We start from the raw sequence: 20,127 nt of genomic DNA, 5'->3' as shown, positions 1-20,127 counted from the left end.
GCACTTCGCCTGACGAACGCCTGACAAACGCCGGGCTTAGCCCTGCCGGGCCTAGCCCTGAGGGGCCTAACTGGGCATGGCCCTGTGTAAGGTAGGGTGAGCAGGGGACCACTTGCAACTAACCTTCGGCACCAATCAGGCATGGAGAGGTCTGTGCAAATGCCCAGCCCTTTAGCAATCTCGATCTGCAAAACCTTCAACTCCTAATTCTCATGGCTCCCAGAAGCCCTAGCCCATATGCAAATGAGGCGAGTTCCTATCAGCATCCTTGTTCTGCTTGATTTTATCAAAGTGACTGCCTGATTAGTGAAAGGGTATTTATTCTCAGAGGTTTGCTTCAAAGGCGATAATGCAGTAAATAGACAACATTATTCTTTGTAAGTTGATATTGTCTCCTGGATCCTACTCCAGTAACCCTTTTTCTACCTTTACAAATGTCTTCCGTAAGTGGTGCTCAGCAGAAAATGGAGTATAATAACAGTTGACATTTTTTATTTTCTGTTCTATTTTCAAAAACCCTCCGTAGCTGTATTTAAAGCGCAAACACCCCATAAATAACTTGCAATGAGTATTCCATGTCTAAAAGGCAGAGGAGCTGTCATACAACATTAACTGACAATCAAGGAAACCTTGAGGTGAACCAAAAAATGTCCAGAACATTTATTGGTTCAATAATTCAGTTTTGAGGTGAATTAGTAAAAAGTTCCAAAGTTGCTCCAGGTGAGGCTTGAACTCACAACCTCGGCATTGCTCACTGCATGTACTGCTGTATAAGTACCGCGCGCAAACCGATTGCGCCACTGGAGCTGCTGTGTTTTGGTTTTCGACATGAAACTACACCCACAAACACACACACAAGTGTACAAAAGCACCCACAAGCTCTGGCATTGTCTTTTTAGCTGACACCAAATTATGGGTGCCTTGTAGTGCCCATATTGTGCCACTGGAGCTTACCTTTTAGCCTGATATACACTTTGCCACTGATGTTCAGCCAATGGTGCAGTCAAATGTCCCTTCTACATTTTTGTCATGCTGCAGGCAGTGCCACTGGAGCCAGCATGATGCTCTTCCTCATATTCAACACGTGTCAATTGAAACACCTCCCAATGTCATCTTGGCGATGCCTATAAACACCCCAGGACTTTGATGAATTTTTCTCAACAGCAAGTGAGGCAGTTTTCCTGCAAACGGCTGGATGTACCTCAACAATGAACGCATTGTGGTTCTATTTTGAAGATGTTTGTGTTATTACCTGTAAAGACTTGAATGCCTAACATAATCCCTGTAGACGAGGTGGCCGAGTGGTTAAGGCGATGGACTGCTAATCTACTGTACACGCGTGGTTTCGAATCCCACCTTTGTCGATTTTAACTTTTGAAATCTTTTTTAAACATCTGCATTGCTCTAAGCACCATTGCCATTGGCTTTCAAAGAACATACAGACAAAAGTGAAAATATGCATGTTAGTTGATTAAGAAGGACACAAACAAGGTTGTCGTGTTACTGGCAGGAATGCAATCTGCTGTGCTTGACTACCCTTTGAGCCAGAATCCGGATAGAAATTTAAAAAAGCAAAGGTAATATCCATATTGTCTCTCTGCTGCCATGTACATGTTTTTTTCAACTTTCACGCATCACATCTCCTCATTAGTCACCCTAAAATTGCACGGAATACGCACAAATTAGCTGCTCCTCAAAAAATCGGCCAGAAAAAAACAGGTCAAATCACAATCATATACATACATTCTCACACACCCTTCAAATATGTCTACCCAGTAAACATCATGTTGTGTGCTCGTTGTGTTGCTGTTATGCGTCGTAACCTGAGGGGCTCTGTAGCTCAGTGGCAGAGCACTGGTCTTGTAAACCAGGGGTCGTGAGTTCGATCCTCATCAGGCCCTCCAAATGGTAATTTTCTTGAACATTGTTGAATAGGAACTGATATTGCACATTGTACCTGTGCAACCTTTTACCAATGGATTCGGGCCTATAACAAAGCCACAAGCGCAAGGTGTCTGAATAGTCTGTGGGGAAGGTCGGCTTTCTGGACCTAATTTCTTCAAGAAAAAGACCTTGATAATCTTGTGATGACAGATGCAGATGATCACGGTGAAGCCCTTACTCTATTGAACAGTACAGCGGTTCTGGGTTGCACGCCTTTCTCTATTTTCAGGGACGTTGATGTGGCAAAATTTAATTGGAAAAGGGTTATTGCCATCACTCACTATTTAAATTCAATGACATCACAGGAAGCAGCAGCATCTGAACTTTGATCTTGGCTGGAAACGTTGAATGATGCCAAACACTGGGAAACTGGAGCTTGCGTTATGCTGGTTTTACTACTAATGGTGTGCCATACGGAAGCTCAAGCACCTTCCTCTGGATTAGTGTTGTGAACCCTCCAGGAGCTCTTGTTATATTTTTCTGAACTTCAACTTGATGTGTTTATCTATCAATGGCCGGGTAAGGAAGAACGAGTCAACGATCTTGTTTCTATTATGACAAACATGATCTATTTTTCACTGACTTTGCACCACCATTGTTTTATCTCTTCTTTAAGCATGGGACTCAAGCACCGTTCCCAAACAGACGAGGTGGCCGAGTGGTTAAGGCGATGGACTGCTAATCCATTGTGCTCTGCACGCGTGGGTTCGAATCCCACCTTCGTCGTATTTTTTCTTTATAGTCTGCATTTAAACATAGACCAAAGTCTTTCAACCTCCCTGTGAAAGACAGGAATGAGTACAGATATGGAAATAGAGATGTAAAAATAAGTTCATTGGTGCAGGCGGAGAATGAAATTAGTCAAAGACTTTCCTCGTAGGTTTCCATTCTTTACTATTATAGGAGCCAAAATCAGCGCAGTTAGTAAACTCCCAAGCTTACATCCCAAATTCTTTTTTCTTTTAGTTGTCTGCCTTTTACATGTTCCTTTTGCCATCATTCTGACCTGCTATCTAAACTCATGAACCTGTTCAGCATCCTACTCAATACATACATACCCGTAAAAGTACATACTCAAACGCATACCGACAATGTATCACCAACATAAGCACACACGCTTTCGCAAATCAGATGTATGATGACGTACTGAACACATGCAGAGATATACAGCCATTTTTACACAACCAGAAATTCATATACCTGGAGATCTACCTAGGTAAAACCCATGGTTTCTTTGCACTTTCTGTTGTTGGCTGTGAGCAAGCAGCAGGTGGCCTTGTAGCTCAGTGGCAGAGCACTGGTCTCGTAAACCAGGGGTCATGAGTTCAAACCTCATCAGGGCCTCGGGCGGATTATTTTCAAAAAGCACGGGGAAGAGAAGCCAGAGTTGCACCATCTACAGAGAACCTTTTATGACGGGATGCATCCTCATAATTGAAGTCTTCCACAGAAGGAGTGAAATAGAGTTCGAGAGGAAGGCCTAATGTTTTCAGGCAAAGACTGACAAAAACCTTGCAATGTCGCATGTAGCTGCTTTGGTGAAAAGACTGTTCAAGTTCACAATGCAACGGAGGGGTGTTCCCCATCTCCATACAATCATCTCTTTGATAATGTAAACGTGCCAGGCGTGTTGAAAGACAAAGACAGACACAACCGCACATACCAGTTGAAGAAAGACAGCCAGCAAACACATTTGTATAGAGGTAAGCAAGCCTCAATTAGAGATGTGAGTCCCTCCGTTTCTGCGGGAGTCCACAAGTTTAATAAAAAATGAACACATATCTTTCATGTTCTAATGATTACCAATCTTTCTGATTAGCTCTGCATAGCTCCAATGGCTATGTGTGTGTGTGTGTGTGTATGTGCCCGTGTGTGTAGGGGAAGGGGTCGGTAGATGTGTTCACGCAGAGCAAGTTGCATACATCGCCAACAGCCATTCTCTCCTGCTCCTGTGCATCCAGTTCGGAAGCGAACCCACCCAATTGTTCTATATGTCTGCTACCCTGACCGCATTCACACATCATTGGCTATTAGTATGCAGCTTGTGGGCGCTGTCAATGGGATATAAGCACCATTCCCCATGTCTGCAATAGCTAGACCAGATTCTGAGGTATAATGAGCAGGGGTCCAGGCACTTCGCCTGACAAACGCCGGGCTTAGCCCTGCCGGGCCTAGCCCTGAGGGGCCTAACTGGGCATGGCCCTGTGTAAGGTAGGGTGAGCAGGGGACCACTTGCAACTAACCTTCGGCACCAATCAGGCATGGAGAGGTCTGTGCAAATGCCCAGCCCTTTAGCAATCTCGATCTGCAAAACCTTCAACTCCTAATTCTCATGGCTCCCAGAAGCCCTAGCCCATATGCAAATGAGGCGAGTTCCTATCAGCATCCTTGTTCTGCTTGATTTTATCAAAGTGACTGCCTGATTAGTGAAAGGGTATTTATTCTCAGAGGTTTGCTTCAAAGGCGATAATGCAGTAAATAGACAACATTATTCTTTGTAAGTTGATATTGTCTCCTGGATCCTACTCCAGTAACCCTTTTTCTACCTTTACAAATGTCTTCCGTAAGTGGTGCTCAGCAGAAAATGGAGTATAATAACAGTTGACATTTTTTATTTTCTGTTCTATTTTCAAAAACCCTCCGTAGCTGTATTTAAAGCGCAAACACCCCATAAATAACTTGCAATGAGTATTCCATGTCTAAAAGGCAGAGGAGCTGTCATACAACATTAACTGACAATCAAGGAAACCTTGAGGTGAACCAAAAAATGTCCAGAACATTTATTGGTTCAATAATTCAGTTTTGAGGTGAATTAGTAAAAAGTTCCAAAGTTGCTCCAGGTGAGGCTTGAACTCACAACCTCGGCATTGCTCACTGCATGTACTGCTGTATAAGTACCGCGCGCTAACCGATTGCGCCACTGGAGCTGCTGTGTTTTGGTTTTCGACATGAAACTACACCCACAAACACACACACAAGTGTACAAAAGCACCCACAAGCTCTGGCATTGTCTTTTTAGCTGACACCAAATTATGGGTGCCTTGTAGTGCCCATATTGTGCCACTGGAGCTTACCTTTTAGCCTGATATACACTTTGCCACTGATGTTCAGCCAATGGTGCAGTCAAATGTCCCTTCTACATTTTTGTCATGCTGCAGGCAGTGCCACTGGAGCCAGCATGATGCTCTTCCTCATATTCAACACGTGTCAATTGAAACACCTCCCAATGTCATCTTGGCGATGCCTATAAACACCCCAGGACTTTGATGAATTTTTCTCAACAGCAAGTGAGGCAGTTTTCCTGCAAACGGCTGGATGTACCTCAACAAGGAACGCATTGTGGTTCTATTTTGAAGATGTTTGTGTTATTACCTGTAAAGACTTGAATGCCTAACATAATCCCTGTAGACGAGGTGGCCGAGTGGTTAAGGGGATAGACTGCTAATCTACTGTACACGCGTGGTTTCGAATCCCACCTTTGTCGATTTTAACTTTTGAAATCTTTTTTAAACATCTGCATTGCTCTAAGCACCATTGCCATTGGCTTTCAAAGAACATACAGACAAAAGTGAAAATATGCATGTTAGTTGATTAAGAAGGACACAAACAAGGTTGTCGTGTTACTGGCAGGAATGCAATCTGCTGTGCTTGACTACCCTTTGAGCCAGAATCCGGATAGAAATTTAAAAAAGCAAAGGTAATATCCATATTGTCTCTCTGCTGCCATGTACATGTTTTTTTCAACTTTCACGCATCACATCTCCTCATTAGTCACCCTAAAATTGCACGGAATACGCACAAATTAGCTGCTCCTCAAAAAATCGGCCAGAAAAAAACAGGTCAAATCACAATCATATACATACATTCTCACACACCCTTCAAATATGTCTACCCAGTAAACATCATGTTGTGTGCTCGTTGTGTTGCTGTTATGCGTCGTAACCTGAGGGGCTCTGTAGCTCAGTGGCAGAGCACTGGTCTTGTAAACCAGGGGTCGTGAGTTCGATCCTCATCAGGGCCTCGAAATGGTAATTTTCTTGAACATTGTTGAATAGGAACTGATATTGCACATTGTACCTGTGCAACCTTTTACCAATGGATTCGGGCCTATAACAAAGCCACAAGCGCAAGGTGTCTGAATAGTCTGTGGGGAAGGTCGGCTTTCTGGACCTAATTTCTTCAAGAAAAAGACCTTGATAATCTTGTGATGACAGATGCAGATGATCACGGTGAAGCCCTTACTCTATTGAACAGTACAGCGGTTCTGGGTTGCACGCCTTTCTCTATTTTCAGGGACGTTGATGTGGCAAAATTTAATTGGAAAAGGGTTATTGCCATCACTCACTATTTAAATTCAATGACATCACAGGAAGCAGCAGCATCTGAACTTTGATCTTGGCTGGAAACGTTGAATGATGCCAAACACTGGGAAACTGGAGCTTGCGTTATGCTGGTTTTACTACTAATGGTGTGCCATACGGAAGCTCAAGCACCTTCCTCTGGATTAGTGTTGTGAACCCTCCAGGAGCTCTTGTTATATTTTTCTGAACTTCAACTTGATGTGTTTATCTATCAATGGCCGGGTAAGGAAGAACGAGTCAACGATCTTGTTTCTATTATGACAAACATGATCTATTTTTCACTGACTTTGCACCACCATTGTTTTATCTCTTCTTTAAGCATGGGACTCGAGCACCGTTCCCAAACAGACGAGGTGGCCGAGTGGTTAAGGCGATGGACTGCTAATCCATTGTGCTCTGCACGCGTGGGTTCGAATCCCACCTTCGTCGTATTTTTTCTTTATAGTCTGCATTTAAACATAGACCAAAGTCTTTCAACCTCCCTGTGAAAGACAGGAATGAGTACAGATATGGAAATAGAGATGTAAAAATAAGTTCATTGGTGCAGGCGGAGAATGAAATTAGTCAAAGACTTTCCTCGTAGGTTTCCATTCTTTACTATTATAGGAGCCAAAATCAGCGCAGTTAGTAAACTCCCAAGCTTACATCCCAAATTCTTTTTTCTTTTAGTTGTCTGCCTTTTACATGTTCCTTTTGCCATCATTCTGACCTGCTATCTAAACTCATGAACCTGTTCAGCATCCTACTCAATACATACATACCCGTAAAAGTACATACTCAAACGCATACCGACAATGTATCACCAACATAAGCACACACGCTTTCGCAAATCAGATGTATGATGACGTACTGAACACATGCAGAGATATACAGCCATTTTTACACAACCAGAAATTCATATACCTGGAGATCTACCTAGGTAAAACCCATGGTTTCTTTGCACTTTCTGTTGTTGGCTGTGAGCAAGCAGCAGGTGGCCTTGTAGCTCAGTGGCAGAGCACTGGTCTCGTAAACCAGGGGTCATGAGTTCAAACCTCATCCGGGCCTCGGGCGGATTATTTTCAAAAAGCACGGGGAAGAGAAGCCAGAGTTGCACCATCTACAGAGAACCTTTTATGACGGGATGCATCCTCATAATTGAAGTCTTCCACAGAAGGAGTGAAATAGAGTTCGAGAGGAAGGCCTAATGTTTTCAGGCAAAGACTGACAAAAACCTTGCAATGTCGCATGTAGCTGCTTTGGTGAAAAGACTGTTCAAGTTCACAATGCAACGGAGGGGTGTTCCCCATCTCCATACAATCATCTCTTTGATAATGTAAACGTGCCAGGCGTGTTGAAAGACAAAGACAGACACAACCGCACATACCAGTTGAAGAAAGACAGCCAGCAAACACATTTGTATAGAGGTAAGCAAGCCTCAATTAGAGATGTGAGTCCCTCCGTTTCTGCGGGAGTCCACAAGTTTAATAAAAAATTAACACATATCTTTCATGTTCTAATGATTACCAATCTTTCTGATTAGCTCTGCATAGCTCCAATGGCTATGTGTGTGTGTGTGTGTGTATGTGCCCGTGTGTGTAGGGGAAGGGGTCGGTAGATGTGTTCACGCAGAGCAAGTTGCATACATCGCCAACAGCCATTCTCTCCTGCTCCTGTGCATCCAGTTCGGAAGCGAACCCACCCAATTGTTCTATATGTCTGCTACCCTGACCGCATTCACACATCATTGGCTATTAGTATGCAGCTTGTGGGCGCTGTCAATGGGATATAAGCACCATTCCCCATGTCTGCAATAGCTAGACCAGATTCTGAGGTATAATGAGCAGGGGTCCAGGCACTTCGCCTGACAAACGCCGGGCTTAGCCCTGCCGGGCCTAGCCCTGAGGGGCCTAACTGGGCATGGCCCTGTGTAAGGTAGGGTGAGCAGGGGACCACTTGCAACTAACCTTCGGCACCAATCAGGCATGGAGAGGTCTGTGCAAATGCCCAGCCCTTTAGCAATCTCGATCTGCAAAACCTTCAACTCCTAATTCTCATGGCTCCCAGAAGCCCTAGCCCATATGCAAATGAGGCGAGTTCCTATCAGCATCCTTGTTCTGCTTGATTTTATCAAAGTGACTGCCTGATTAGTGAAAGGGTATTTATTCTCAGAGGTTTGCTTCAAAGGCGATAATGCAGTAAATAGACAACATTATTCTTTGTAAGTTGATATTGTCTCCTGGATCCTACTCCAGTAACCCTTTTTCTACCTTTACAAATGTCTTCCGTAAGTGGTGCTCAGCAGAAAATGGAGTATAATAACAGTTGACATTTTTTATTTTCTGTTCTATTTTCAAAAACCCTCCGTAGCTGTATTTAAAGCGCAAACACCCCATAAATAACTTGCAATGAGTATTCCATGTCTAAAAGGCAGAGGAGCTGTCATACAACATTAACTGACAATCAAGGAAACCTTGAGGTGAACCAAAAAATGTCCAGAACATTTATTGGTTCAATAATTCAGTTTTGAGGTGAATTAGTAAAAAGTTCCAAAGTTGCTCTAGGTGAGGCTTGAACTCACAACCTCGGCATTGCTCACTGCATGTACTGCTGTATAAGTACCGCGCGCTAACCGATTGCGCCACTGGAGCTGCTGTGTTTTGGTTTTCGACATGAAACTACACCCACAAACACACACACAAGTGTACAAAAGCACCCACAAGCTCTGGCATTGTCTTTTTAGCTGACACCAAATTATGGGTGCCTTGTAGTGCCCATATTGTGCCACTGGAGCTTACCTTTTAGCCTGATATACACTTTGCCACTGATGTTCAGCCAATGGTGCAGTCAAATGTCCCTTCTACATTTTTGTCATGCTGCAGGCAGTGCCACTGGAGCCAGCATGATGCTCTTCCTCATATTCAACACGTGTCAATTGAAACACCTCCCAATGTCATCTTGGCGATGCCTATAAACACCCCAGGACTTTGATGAATTTTTCTCAACAGCAAGTGAGGCAGTTTTCCTGCAAACGGCTGGATGTACCTCAACAAGGAACGCATTGTGGTTCTATTTTGAAGATGTTTGTGTTATTACCTGTAAAGACTTGAATGCCTAACATAATCCCTGTAGACGAGGTGGCCGAGTGGTTAAGGGGATAGACTGCTAATCTACTGTACACGCGTGGTTTCGAATCCCACCTTTGTCGATTTTAACTTTTGAAATCTTTTTTAAACATCTGCATTGCTCTAAGCACCATTGCCATTGGCTTTCAAAGAACATACAGACAAAAGTGAAAATATGCATGTTAGTTGATTAAGAAGGACACAAACAAGGTTGTCGTGTTACTGGCAGGAATGCAATCTGCTGTGCTTGACTACCCTTTGAGCCAGAATCCGGATAGAAATTTAAAAAAGCAAAGGTAATATCCATATTGTCTCTCTGCTGCCATGTACATGTTTTTTTCAACTTTCACGCATCACATCTCCTCATTAGTCACCCTAAAATTGCACGGAATACGCACAAATTAGCTGCTCCTCAAAAAATCGGCCAGAAAAAAACAGGTCAAATCACAATCATATACATACATTCTCACACACCCTTCAAATATGTCTACCCAGTAAACATCATGTTGTGTGCTCGTTGTGTTGCTGTTATGCGTCGTAACCTGAGGGGCTCTGTAGCTCAGTGGCAGAGCACTGGTCTTGTAAACCAGGGGTCGTGAGTTCGATCCTCATCAGGGCCTCGAAATGGTAATTTTCTTGAACATTGTTGAATAGGAACTGATATTGCACATTGTACCTGTGCAACCTTTTACCAATGGATTCGGGCCTATAACAAAGCCACAAGCGCAAGGTGTCTGAATAGTCTGTGGGGAAGGTCGGCTTTCTGGACCTAATTTCTTCAAGAAAAAGACCTTGATAATCTTGTGATGACAGATGCAGATGATCACGGTGAAGCCCTTACTCTATTGAACAGTACAGCGGTTCTGGGTTGCACGCCTTTCTCTATTTTCAGGGACGTTGATGTGGCAAAATTTAATTGGAAAAGGGTTATTGCCATCACTCACTATTTAAATTCAATGACATCACAGGAAGCAGCAGCATCTGAACTTTGATCTTGGCTGGAAACGTTGAATGATGCCAAACACTGGGAAACTGGAGCTTGCGTTATGCTGGTTTTACTACTAATGGTGTGCCATACGGAAGCTCAAGCACCTTCCTCTGGATTAGTGTTGTGAACCCTCCAGGAGCTCTTGTTATATTTTTCTGAACTTCAACTTGATGTGTTTATCTATCAATGGCCGGGTAAGGAAGAACGAGTCAACGATCTTGTTTCTATTATGACAAACATGATCTATTTTTCACTGACTTTGCACCACCATTGTTTTATCTCTTCTTTAAGCATGGGACTCGAGCACCGTTCCCAAACAGACGAGGTGGCCGAGTGGTTAAGGCGATGGACTGCTAATCCATTGTGCTCTGCACGCGTGGGTTCGAATCCCACCTTCGTCGTATTTTTTCTTTATAGTCTGCATTTAAACATAGACCAAAGTCTTTCAACCTCCCTGTGAAAGACAGGAATGAGTACAGATATGGAAATAGAGATGTAAAAATAAGTTCATTGGTGCAGGCGGAGAATGAAATTAGTCAAAGACTTTCCTCGTAGGTTTCCATTCTTTACTATTATAGGAGCCAAAATCAGCGCAGTTAGTAAACTCCCAAGCTTACATCCCAAATTCTTTTTTCTTTTAGTTGTCTGCCTTTTACATGTTCCTTTTGCCATCATTCTGACCTGCTATCTAAACTCATGAACCTGTTCAGCATCCTACTCAATACATACATACCCGTAAAAGTACATACTCAAACGCATACCGACAATGTATCACCAACATAAGCACACACGCTTTCGCAAATCAGATGTATGATGACGTACTGAACACATGCAGAGATATACAGCCATTTTTACACAACCAGAAATTCATATACCTGGAGATCTACCTAGGTAAAACCCATGGTTTCTTTGCACTTTCTGTTGTTGGCTGTGAGCAAGCAGCAGGTGGCCTTGTAGCTCAGTGGCAGAGCACTGGTCTCGTAAACCAGGGGTCATGAGTTCAAACCTCATCCGGGCCTCGGGCGGATTATTTTCAAAAAGCACGGGGAAGAGAAGCCAGAGTTGCACCATCTACAGAGAACCTTTTATGACGGGATGCATCCTCATAATTGAAGTCTTCCACAGAAGGAGTGAAATAGAGTTCGAGAGGAAGGCCTAATGTTTTCAGGCAAAGACTGACAAAAACCTTGCAATGTCGCATGTAGCTGCTTTGGTGAAAAGACTGTTCAAGTTCACAATGCAACGGAGGGGTGTTCCCCATCTCCATACAATCATCTCTTTGATAATGTAAACGTGCCAGGCGTGTTGAAAGACAAAGACAGACACAACCGCACATACCAGTTGAAGAAAGACAGCCAGCAAACACATTTGTATAGAGGTAAGCAAGCCTCAATTAGAGATGTGAGTCCCTCCGTTTCTGCGGGAGTCCACAAGTTTAATAAAAAATTAACACATATCTTTCATGTTCTAATGATTACCAATCTTTCTGATTAGCTCTGCATAGCTCCAATGGCTATGTGTGTGTGTGTGTGTGTATGTGCCCGTGTGTGTAGGGGAAGGGGTCGGTAGATGTGTTCACGCAGAGCAAGTTGCATACATCGCCAACAGCCATTCTCTCCTGCTCCTGTGCATCCAGTTCGGAAGCGAACCCACCCAATTGTTCTATATGTCTGCTACCCTGACCGCATTCACACATCATTGGCTATTAGTATGCAGCTTGTGGGCGCTGTCAATGGGATATAAGCACCATTCCCCATGTCTGCAATAGCTAGACCAGATTCTGAGGTATAATGAGCAGGGGTCCAGGCACTTCGCCTGACAAACGCCGGGCTTAGCCCTGCCGGGCCTAGCCCTGAGGGGCCTAACTGGGCATGGCCCTGTGTAAGGTAGGGTGAGCAGGGGACCACTTGCAACTAACCTTCGGCACCAATCAGGCATGGAGAGGTCTGTGCAAATGCCCAGCCCTTTAGCAATCTCGATCTGCAAAACCTTCAACTCCTAATTCTCATGGCTCCCAGAAGCCCTAGCCCATATGCAAATGAGGCGAGTTCCTATCAGCATCCTTGTTCTGCTTGATTTTATCAAAGTGACTGCCTGATTAGTGAAAGGGTATTTATTCTCAGAGGTTTGCTTCAAAGGCGATAATGCAGTAAATAGACAACATTATTCTTTGTAAGTTGATATTGTCTCCTGGATCCTACTCCAGTAACCCTTTTTCTACCTTTACAAATGTCTTCCGTACGTGGTGCTCAGCAGAAAATGGAGTATAATAACAGTTGACATTTTTTATTTTCTGTTCTATTTTCAAAAACCCTCCGTAGCTGTATTTAAAGCGCAAACACCCCATAAATAACTTGCAATGAGTATTCCATGTCTAAAAGGCAGAGGAGCTGTCATACAACATTAACTGACAATCAAGGAAACCTTGAGGTGAACCAAAAAATGTCCAGAACATTTATTGGTTCAATAATTCAGTTTTGAGGTGAATTAGTAAAAAGTTCCAAAGTTGCTCTAGGTGAGGCTTGAACTCACAACCTCGGCATTGCTCACTGCATGTACTGCTGTATAAGTACCGCGCGCTAACCGATTGCGCCACTGGAGCTGCTGTGTTTTGGTTTTCGACATGAAACTACACCCACAAACACACACACAAGTGTACAAAAGCACCCACAAGCTCTGGCATTGTCTTTTTAGCTGACACCAAATTATGGGTGCCTTGTAGTGCCCATATTGTGCCACTGGAGCTTACCTTTTAGCCTGATATACACTTTGCCACTGATGTTCAGCCAATGGTGCAGTCAAATGTCCCTTCTACATTTTTGTCATGCTGCAGGCAGTGCCACTGGAGCCAGCATGATGCTCTTCCTCATATTCAACACGTGTCAATTGAAACACCTCCCAATGTCATCTTGGCGATGCCTATAAACACCCCAGGACTTTGATGAATTTTTCTCAACAGCAAGTGAGGCAGTTTTCCTGCAAACGGCTGGATGTACCTCAACAAGGAACGCATTGTGGTTCTATTTTGAAGATGTTTGTGTTATTACCTGTAAAGACTTGAATGCCTAACATAATCCCTGTAGACGAGGTGGCCGAGTGGTTAAGGGGATAGACTGCTAATCTACTGTACACGCGTGGTTTCGAATCCCACCTTTGTCGATTTTAACTTTTGAAATCTTTTTTAAACATCTGCATTGCTCTAAGCACCATTGCCATTGGCTTTCAAAGAACATACAGACAAAAGTGAAAATATGCATGTTAGTTGATTAAGAAGGACACAAACAAGGTTGTCGTGTTACTGGCAGGAATGCAATCTGCTGTGCTTGACTACCCTTTGAGCCAGAATCCGGATAGAAATTTAAAAAAGCAAAGGTAATATCCATATTGTCTCTCTGCTGCCATGTACATGTTTTTTTCAACTTTCACGCATCACATCTCCTCATTAGTCACCCTAAAATTGCACGGAATACGCACAAATTAGCTGCTCCTCAAAAAATCGGCCAGAAAAAAACAGGTCAAATCACAATCATATACATACATTCTCACACACCCTTCAAATATGTCTACCCAGTAAACATCATGTTGTGTGCTCGTTGTGTTGCTGTTATGCGTCGTAACCTGAGGGGCTCTGTAGCTCAGTGGCAGAGCACTGGTCTTGTCGATCCTCATCAGGGCCTCCAAATGGTAATTTTCTTGAACATTGTTGAATAGGAACTGATATTGCACATTGTACCTGTGCAACCTTTTACCAATGGATTCGGGCCTATAACAAAGCCACAAGCGCAAGGTGTCTGAATAGTCTGTGGGGAAGGTCGGCTTTCTGGACCTAATTTCTTCAAGAAAAAGACCTTGATAATCTTGTGATGACAGATGCAGATGATCACGGTGAAGCCCTTACTCTATTGAACAGTACAGCGGTTCTGGGTTGCACGCCTTTCTCTATTTTCAGGGACGTTGATGTGGCAAAATTTAATTGGAAAAGGGTTATTGCCATCACTCACTATTTAAATTCAATGACATCACAGGAAGCAGCAGCATCTGAACTTTGATCTTGGCTGGAAACGTTGAATGATGCCAAACACTGGGAAACTGGAGCTTGCGTTATGCTGGTTTTACTACTAATGGTGTGCCATACGGAAGCTCAAGCACCTTCCTCTGGATTAGTGTTGTGAACCCTCCAGGAGCTCTTGTTATATTTTTCTGAACTTCAACTTGATGTGTTTATCTATCAATGGCCGGGTAAGGAAGAACGAGTCAACGATCTTGTTTCTATTATGACAAACATGATCTATTTTTCACTGACTTTGCACCACCATTGTTTTATCTCTTCTTTAAGCATGGGACTCGAGCACCGTTCCCAAACAGACGAGGTGGCCGAGTGGTTAAGGCGATGGACTGCTAATCCATTGTGCTCTGCACGCGTGGGTTCGAATCCCACCTTCGTCGTATTTTTTCTTTATAGTCTGCATTTAAACATAGACCAAAGTCTTTCAACCTCCCTGTGAAAGACAGGAATGAGTACAGATATGGAAATAGAGATGTAAAAATAAGTTCATTGGTGCAGGCGGAGAATGAAATTAGTCAAAGACTTTCCTCGTAGGTTTCCATTCTTTACTATTATAGGAGCCAAAATCAGCGCAGTTAGTAAACTCCCAAGCTTACATCCCAAATTCTTTTTTCTTTTAGTTGTCTGCCTTTTACATGTTCCTTTTGCCATCATTCTGACCTGCTATCTAAACTCATGAACCTGTTCAGCATTGTACTCAATACATACATACCCGTAAAAGTACATACTCAAACGCATACCGACAATGTATCACCAACATAAGCACACACGCTTTCGCAAATCAGATGTATGATGACGTACTGAACACATGCAGAGATATACAGCCATTTTTACACAACCAGAAATTCATATACCTGGAGATCTACCTAGGTAAAACCCATGGTTTCTTTGCACTTTCTGTTGTTGGCTGTGAGCAAGCAGCAGGTGGCCTTGTAGCTCAGTGGCAGAGCACTGGTCTCGTAAACCAGGGGTCATGAGTTCAAACCTCATCAGGGCCTCGGGCGGATTATTTTCAAAAAGCACGGGGAAGAGAAGCCAGAGTTGCACCATCTACAGAGAACCTTTTATGACGGGATGCATCCTCATAATTGAAGTCTTCCACAGAAGGAGTGAAATAGAGTTCGAGAGGAAGGCCTAATGTTTTCAGGCAAAGACTGACAAAAACCTTGCAATGTCGCATGTAGCTGCTTTGGTGAAAAGACTGTTCAAGTTCACAATGCAACGGAGGGGTGTTCCCCATCTCCATACAATCATCTCTTTGATAATGTAAACGTGCCAGGCGTGTTGAAAGACAAAGACAGACACAACCGCACATACCAGTTGAAGAAAGACAGCCAGCAAACACATTTGTATAGAGGTAAGCAAGCCTCAATTAGAGATGTGAGTCCCTCCGTTTCTGCGGGAGTCCACAAGTTTAATAAAAAATGAACACATATCTTTCATGTTCTAATGATTACCAATCTTTCTGATTAGCTCTGCATAGCTCCAATGGCTATGTGTGTGTGTGTGTGTGTATGTGCCCGTGTGTGTAGGGGAAGGGGTCGGTAGATGTGTTCACGCAGAGCAAGTTGCATACATCGCCAACAGCCATTCTCTCCTGCTCCTGTGCATCCAGTTCGGAAGCGAACCCACCCAATTGTTCTATATGTCTGCTACCCTGACCGCATTCACACATCATTGGCTATTAGTATGCAGCTTGTGGGCGCTGTCAATGGGATATAAGCACCATTCCCCATGTCTGCAATAGCTAGACCAGATTCTGAGGTATGATGAGCAGGGGTCCAGGCACTTCGCCTGACGAACGCCTGACAAACGCCGGGCTTAGCCCTGCCGGGCCTAGCCCTGCCGGGCCTAGCCCTGAGGGGCCTAACTGGGCATGGCCCTGTGTAAGGTAGGGTGAGCAGGGGACCACTTGCAACTAACCTTCGGCACCAATCAGGCATGGAGAGGTCTGTGCAAATGCCCAGCCCTTTAGCAATCTCGATCTGCAAAACCTTCAACTCCTAATTCTCATGGCTCCCAGAAGCCCTAGCCCATATGCAAATGAGGCGAGTTCCTATCAGCATCCTTGTTCTGCTTGATTTTATCAAAGTGACTGCCTGATTAGTGAAAGGGTATTTATTCTCAGAGGTTTGCTTCAAAGGCGATAATGCAGTAAATAGACAACATTATTCTTTGTAAGTTGATATTGTCTCCTGGATCCTACTCCAGTAACCCTTTTTCTACCTTTACAAATGTCTTCCGTAAGTGGTGCTCAGCAGAAAATGGAGTATAATAACAGTTGACATTTTTTATTTTCTGTTCTATTTTCAAAAACCCTCCGTAGCTGTATTTAAAGCGCAAACACCCCATAAATAACTTGCAATGAGTATTCCATGTCTAAAAGGCAGAGGAGCTGTCATACAACATTAACTGACAATCAAGGAAACCTTGAGGTGAACCAAAAAATGTCCAGAACATTTATTGGTTCAATAATTCAGTTTTGAGGTGAATTAGTAAAAAGTTCCAAAGTTGCTCCAGGTGAGGCTTGAACTCACAACCTCGGCATTGCTCACTGCATGTACTGCTGTATAAGTACCGCGCGCAAACCGATTGCGCCACTGGAGCTGCTGTGTTTTGGTTTTCGACATGAAACTACACCCACAAACACACACACAAGTGTACAAAAGCACCCACAAGCTCTGGCATTGTCTTTTTAGCTGACACCAAATTATGGGTGCCTTGTAGTGCCCATATTGTGCCACTGGAGCTTACCTTTTAGCCTGATATACACTTTGCCACTGATGTTCAGCCAATGGTGCAGTCAAATGTCCCTTCTACATTTTTGTCATGCTGCAGGCAGTGCCACTGGAGCCAGCATGATGCTCTTCCTCATATTCAACACGTGTCAATTGAAACACCTCCCAATGTCATCTTGGCGATGCCTATAAACACCCCAGGACTTTGATGAATTTTTCTCAACAGCAAGTGAGGCAGTTTTCCTGCAAACGGCTGGATGTACCTCAACAAGGAACGCATTGTGGTTCTATTTTGAAGATGTTTGTGTTATTACCTGTAAAGACTTGAATGCCTAACATAATCCCTGTAGACGAGGTGGCCGAGTGGTTAAGGCGATGGACTGCTAATCTACTGTACACGCGTGGTTTCGAATCCCACCTTTGTCGATTTTAACTTTTGAAATCTTTTTTAAACATCTGCATTGCTCTAAGCACCATTGCCATTGGCTTTCAAAGAACATACAGACAAAAGTGAAAATATGCATGTTAGTTGATTAAGAAGGACACAAACAAGGTTGTCGTGTTACTGGCAGGAATGCAATCTGCTGTGCTTGACTACCCTTTGAGCCAGAATCCGGATAGAAATTTAAAAAAGCAAAGGTAATATCCATATTGTCTCTCTGCTGCCATGTACATGTTTTTTTCAACTTTCACGCATCACATCTCCTCATTAGTCACCCTAAAATTGCACGGAATACGCACAAATTAGCTGCTCCTCAAAAAATCGGCCAGAAAAAAACAGGTCAAATCACAATCATATACATACATTCTCACACACCCTTCAAATATGTCTACCCAGTAAACATCATGTTGTGTGCTCGTTGTGTTGCTGTTATGCATCGTAACGTGAGGGGCTCTGTAGCTCAGTGGCAGAGCACTGGTCTTGTAAACCAGGGGTCGTGAGTTCGATCCTCATCAGGCCCTCCAAATGGTAATTTTCTTGAACATTGTTGAATAGGAACTGATATTGCACATTGTACCTGTGCAACCTTTTACCAATGGATTCGGGCCTATAACAAAGCCACAAGCGCAAGGTGTCTGAATAGTCTGTGGGGAAGGTCGGCTTTCTGGACCTAATTTCTTCAAGAAAAAGACCTTGATAATCTTGTGATGACAGATGCAGATGATCACGGTGAAGCCCTTACTCTATTGAACAGTACAGCGGTTCTGGGTTGCACGCCTTTCTCTATTTTCAGGGACGTTGATGTGGCAAAATTTAATTGGAAAAGGGTTATTGCCATCACTCACTATTTAAATTCAATGACATCACAGGAAGCAGCAGCATCTGAACTTTGATCTTGGCTGGAAACGTTGAATGATGCCAAACACTGGGAAACTGGAGCTTGCGTTATGCTGGTTTTACTACTAATGGTGTGCCATACGGAAGCTCAAGCACCTTCCTCTGGATTAGTGTTGTGAACCCTCCAGGAGCTCTTGTTATATTTTTCTGAACTTCAACTTGATGTGTTTATCTATCAATGGCCGGGTAAGGAAGAACGAGTCAACGATCTTGTTTCTATTATGACAAACATGATCTATTTTTCACTGACTTTGCACCACCATTGTTTTATCTCTTCTTTAAGCATGGGACTCAAGCACCGTTCCCAAACAGACGAGGTGGCCGAGTGGTTAAGGCGATGGACTGCTAATCCATTGTGCTCTGCACGCGTGGGTTCGAATCCCACCTTCGTCGTATTTTTTCTTTATAGTCTGCATTTAAACATAGACCAAAGTCTTTCAACCTCCCTGTGAAAGACAGGAATGAGTACAGATATGGAAATAGAGATGTAAAAATAAGTTCATTGGTGCAGGCGGAGAATGAAATTAGTCAAAGACTTTCCTCGTAGGTTTCCATTCTTTACTATTATAGGAGCCAAAATCAGCGCAGTTAGTAAACTCCCAAGCTTACATCCCAAATTCTTTTTTCTTTTAGTTGTCTGCCTTTTACATGTTCCTTTTGCCATCATTCTGACCTGCTATCTAAACTCATGAACCTGTTCAGCATCCTACTCAATACATACATACCCGTAAAAGTACATACTCAAACGCATACCGACAATGTATCACCAACATAAGCACACACGCTTTCGCAAATCAGATGTATGATGACGTACTGAACACATGCAGAGATATACAGCCATTTTTACACAACCAGAAATTCATATACCTGGAGATCTACCTAGGTAAAACCCATGGTTTCTTTGCACTTTCTGTTGTTGGCTGTGAGCAAGCAGCAGGTGGCCTTGTAGCTCAGTGGCAGAGCACTGGTCTCGTAAACCAGGGGTCATGAGTTCAAACCTCATCAGGGCCTCTGGCGGATTATTTTCAAAAAGCACGGGGAAGAGAAGCCAGAGTTGCACCATCTACAGAGAACCTTTTATGACGGGATGCATCCTCATAATTGAAGTCTTCCACAGAAGGAGTGAAATAGAGTTCGAGAGGAAGGCCTAATGTTTTCGGCAAAGACTGACAAAAACCTTGCAATGTCGCATGTAGCTGCTTTGGTGAAAAGACTGTTCAAGTTCACAATGCAACGGAGGGGTGTTCCCCATCTCCATACAATCATCTCTTTGATAATGTAAACGTGCCAGGCGTGTTGAAAGACAAAGACAGACACAACCGCACATACCAGTTGAAGAAAGACAGCCAGCAAACACATTTGTATAGAGGTAAGCAAGCCTCAATTAGAGATGTGAGTCCCTCCGTTTCTGCGGGAGTCCACAAGTTTAATAAAAAATGAACACATATCTTTCATGTTCTAATGATTACCAATCTTTCTGATTAGCTCTGCATAGCTCCAATGGCTATGTGTGTGTGTGTGTGTGTATGTGCCCGTGTGTGTAGGGGAAGGGGTCGGTAGATGTGTTCACGCAGAGCAAGTTGCATA

At 43.5% G+C, this 20,127-nt stretch overlaps 21 non-coding genes across 21 annotated transcripts; 16 read left to right on the top strand and 5 right to left on the bottom strand.

The window, feature by feature from the left end:
• Positions 1–712: 712 nt before the first annotated feature.
• On the bottom strand, positions 713–807 carry TRNAI-UAU (transfer RNA isoleucine (anticodon UAU)). The gene is made up of 2 exons: positions 770–807; positions 713–748 (listed from the first exon to the last, which is right to left on the bottom strand). It is a non-coding gene; the product is annotated as a tRNA-Ile (tRNA).
• Positions 808–1,287: 480 nt separating this feature from the next.
• TRNAS-GCU (transfer RNA serine (anticodon GCU)) lies at positions 1,288–1,364 on the top strand. The gene has a single exon. It is a non-coding gene; the product is annotated as a tRNA-Ser (tRNA).
• Positions 1,365–1,828: 464 nt separating this feature from the next.
• On the top strand, positions 1,829–1,901 carry TRNAT-UGU (transfer RNA threonine (anticodon UGU)). The gene has a single exon. It is a non-coding gene; the product is annotated as a tRNA-Thr (tRNA).
• Positions 1,902–2,588: 687 nt separating this feature from the next.
• Positions 2,589–2,670, top strand: TRNAS-GCU (transfer RNA serine (anticodon GCU)). Its single transcript has one exon. It is a non-coding gene; the product is annotated as a tRNA-Ser (tRNA).
• Positions 2,671–3,216: 546 nt separating this feature from the next.
• TRNAT-CGU (transfer RNA threonine (anticodon CGU)) lies at positions 3,217–3,288 on the top strand. The gene has a single exon. It is a non-coding gene; the product is annotated as a tRNA-Thr (tRNA).
• A 1,488-nt stretch (positions 3,289–4,776) lies between these two features.
• Positions 4,777–4,871, bottom strand: TRNAI-UAU (transfer RNA isoleucine (anticodon UAU)). Its single transcript has 2 exons — positions 4,834–4,871; positions 4,777–4,812 (listed from the first exon to the last, which is right to left on the bottom strand). It is a non-coding gene; the product is annotated as a tRNA-Ile (tRNA).
• Positions 4,872–5,893: 1,022 nt separating this feature from the next.
• On the top strand, positions 5,894–5,965 carry TRNAT-UGU (transfer RNA threonine (anticodon UGU)). The gene has a single exon. It is a non-coding gene; the product is annotated as a tRNA-Thr (tRNA).
• A 687-nt stretch (positions 5,966–6,652) lies between these two features.
• On the top strand, positions 6,653–6,734 carry TRNAS-GCU (transfer RNA serine (anticodon GCU)). The gene has a single exon. It is a non-coding gene; the product is annotated as a tRNA-Ser (tRNA).
• A 546-nt stretch (positions 6,735–7,280) lies between these two features.
• TRNAT-CGU (transfer RNA threonine (anticodon CGU)) lies at positions 7,281–7,352 on the top strand. Its single transcript has one exon. It is a non-coding gene; the product is annotated as a tRNA-Thr (tRNA).
• Positions 7,353–8,840: 1,488 nt separating this feature from the next.
• Positions 8,841–8,935, bottom strand: TRNAI-UAU (transfer RNA isoleucine (anticodon UAU)). The gene is made up of 2 exons: positions 8,898–8,935; positions 8,841–8,876 (listed from the first exon to the last, which is right to left on the bottom strand). It is a non-coding gene; the product is annotated as a tRNA-Ile (tRNA).
• Positions 8,936–9,957: 1,022 nt separating this feature from the next.
• Positions 9,958–10,029, top strand: TRNAT-UGU (transfer RNA threonine (anticodon UGU)). The gene has a single exon. It is a non-coding gene; the product is annotated as a tRNA-Thr (tRNA).
• A 687-nt stretch (positions 10,030–10,716) lies between these two features.
• Positions 10,717–10,798, top strand: TRNAS-GCU (transfer RNA serine (anticodon GCU)). Its single transcript has one exon. It is a non-coding gene; the product is annotated as a tRNA-Ser (tRNA).
• A 546-nt stretch (positions 10,799–11,344) lies between these two features.
• TRNAT-CGU (transfer RNA threonine (anticodon CGU)) lies at positions 11,345–11,416 on the top strand. Its single transcript has one exon. It is a non-coding gene; the product is annotated as a tRNA-Thr (tRNA).
• Positions 11,417–12,904: 1,488 nt separating this feature from the next.
• Positions 12,905–12,999, bottom strand: TRNAI-UAU (transfer RNA isoleucine (anticodon UAU)). The gene is made up of 2 exons: positions 12,962–12,999; positions 12,905–12,940 (listed from the first exon to the last, which is right to left on the bottom strand). It is a non-coding gene; the product is annotated as a tRNA-Ile (tRNA).
• Positions 13,000–14,761: 1,762 nt separating this feature from the next.
• Positions 14,762–14,843, top strand: TRNAS-GCU (transfer RNA serine (anticodon GCU)). The gene has a single exon. It is a non-coding gene; the product is annotated as a tRNA-Ser (tRNA).
• A 546-nt stretch (positions 14,844–15,389) lies between these two features.
• Positions 15,390–15,461, top strand: TRNAT-CGU (transfer RNA threonine (anticodon CGU)). The gene has a single exon. It is a non-coding gene; the product is annotated as a tRNA-Thr (tRNA).
• A 1,514-nt stretch (positions 15,462–16,975) lies between these two features.
• TRNAI-UAU (transfer RNA isoleucine (anticodon UAU)) lies at positions 16,976–17,070 on the bottom strand. The gene is made up of 2 exons: positions 17,033–17,070; positions 16,976–17,011 (listed from the first exon to the last, which is right to left on the bottom strand). It is a non-coding gene; the product is annotated as a tRNA-Ile (tRNA).
• A 480-nt stretch (positions 17,071–17,550) lies between these two features.
• On the top strand, positions 17,551–17,627 carry TRNAS-GCU (transfer RNA serine (anticodon GCU)). Its single transcript has one exon. It is a non-coding gene; the product is annotated as a tRNA-Ser (tRNA).
• Positions 17,628–18,091: 464 nt separating this feature from the next.
• On the top strand, positions 18,092–18,164 carry TRNAT-UGU (transfer RNA threonine (anticodon UGU)). Its single transcript has one exon. It is a non-coding gene; the product is annotated as a tRNA-Thr (tRNA).
• Positions 18,165–18,851: 687 nt separating this feature from the next.
• On the top strand, positions 18,852–18,933 carry TRNAS-GCU (transfer RNA serine (anticodon GCU)). The gene has a single exon. It is a non-coding gene; the product is annotated as a tRNA-Ser (tRNA).
• A 546-nt stretch (positions 18,934–19,479) lies between these two features.
• On the top strand, positions 19,480–19,551 carry TRNAT-CGU (transfer RNA threonine (anticodon CGU)). Its single transcript has one exon. It is a non-coding gene; the product is annotated as a tRNA-Thr (tRNA).
• The last annotated feature ends 576 nt before the right edge of the window (positions 19,552–20,127 follow it).

The sequence above is a fragment of the Ambystoma mexicanum genome, unplaced genomic scaffold, assembly GCF_040938575.1.
Source record: "Ambystoma mexicanum isolate Mex_15411 unplaced genomic scaffold, UKY_AmexF1_1 Mex_scaf46, whole genome shotgun sequence".
NCBI lineage: Eukaryota > Metazoa > Chordata > Amphibia > Caudata > Ambystomatidae > Ambystoma > Ambystoma mexicanum.
Note: the sequence above shows the minus strand (reverse complement) of the source record. Positions and strands in the feature narration are given on the sequence as shown.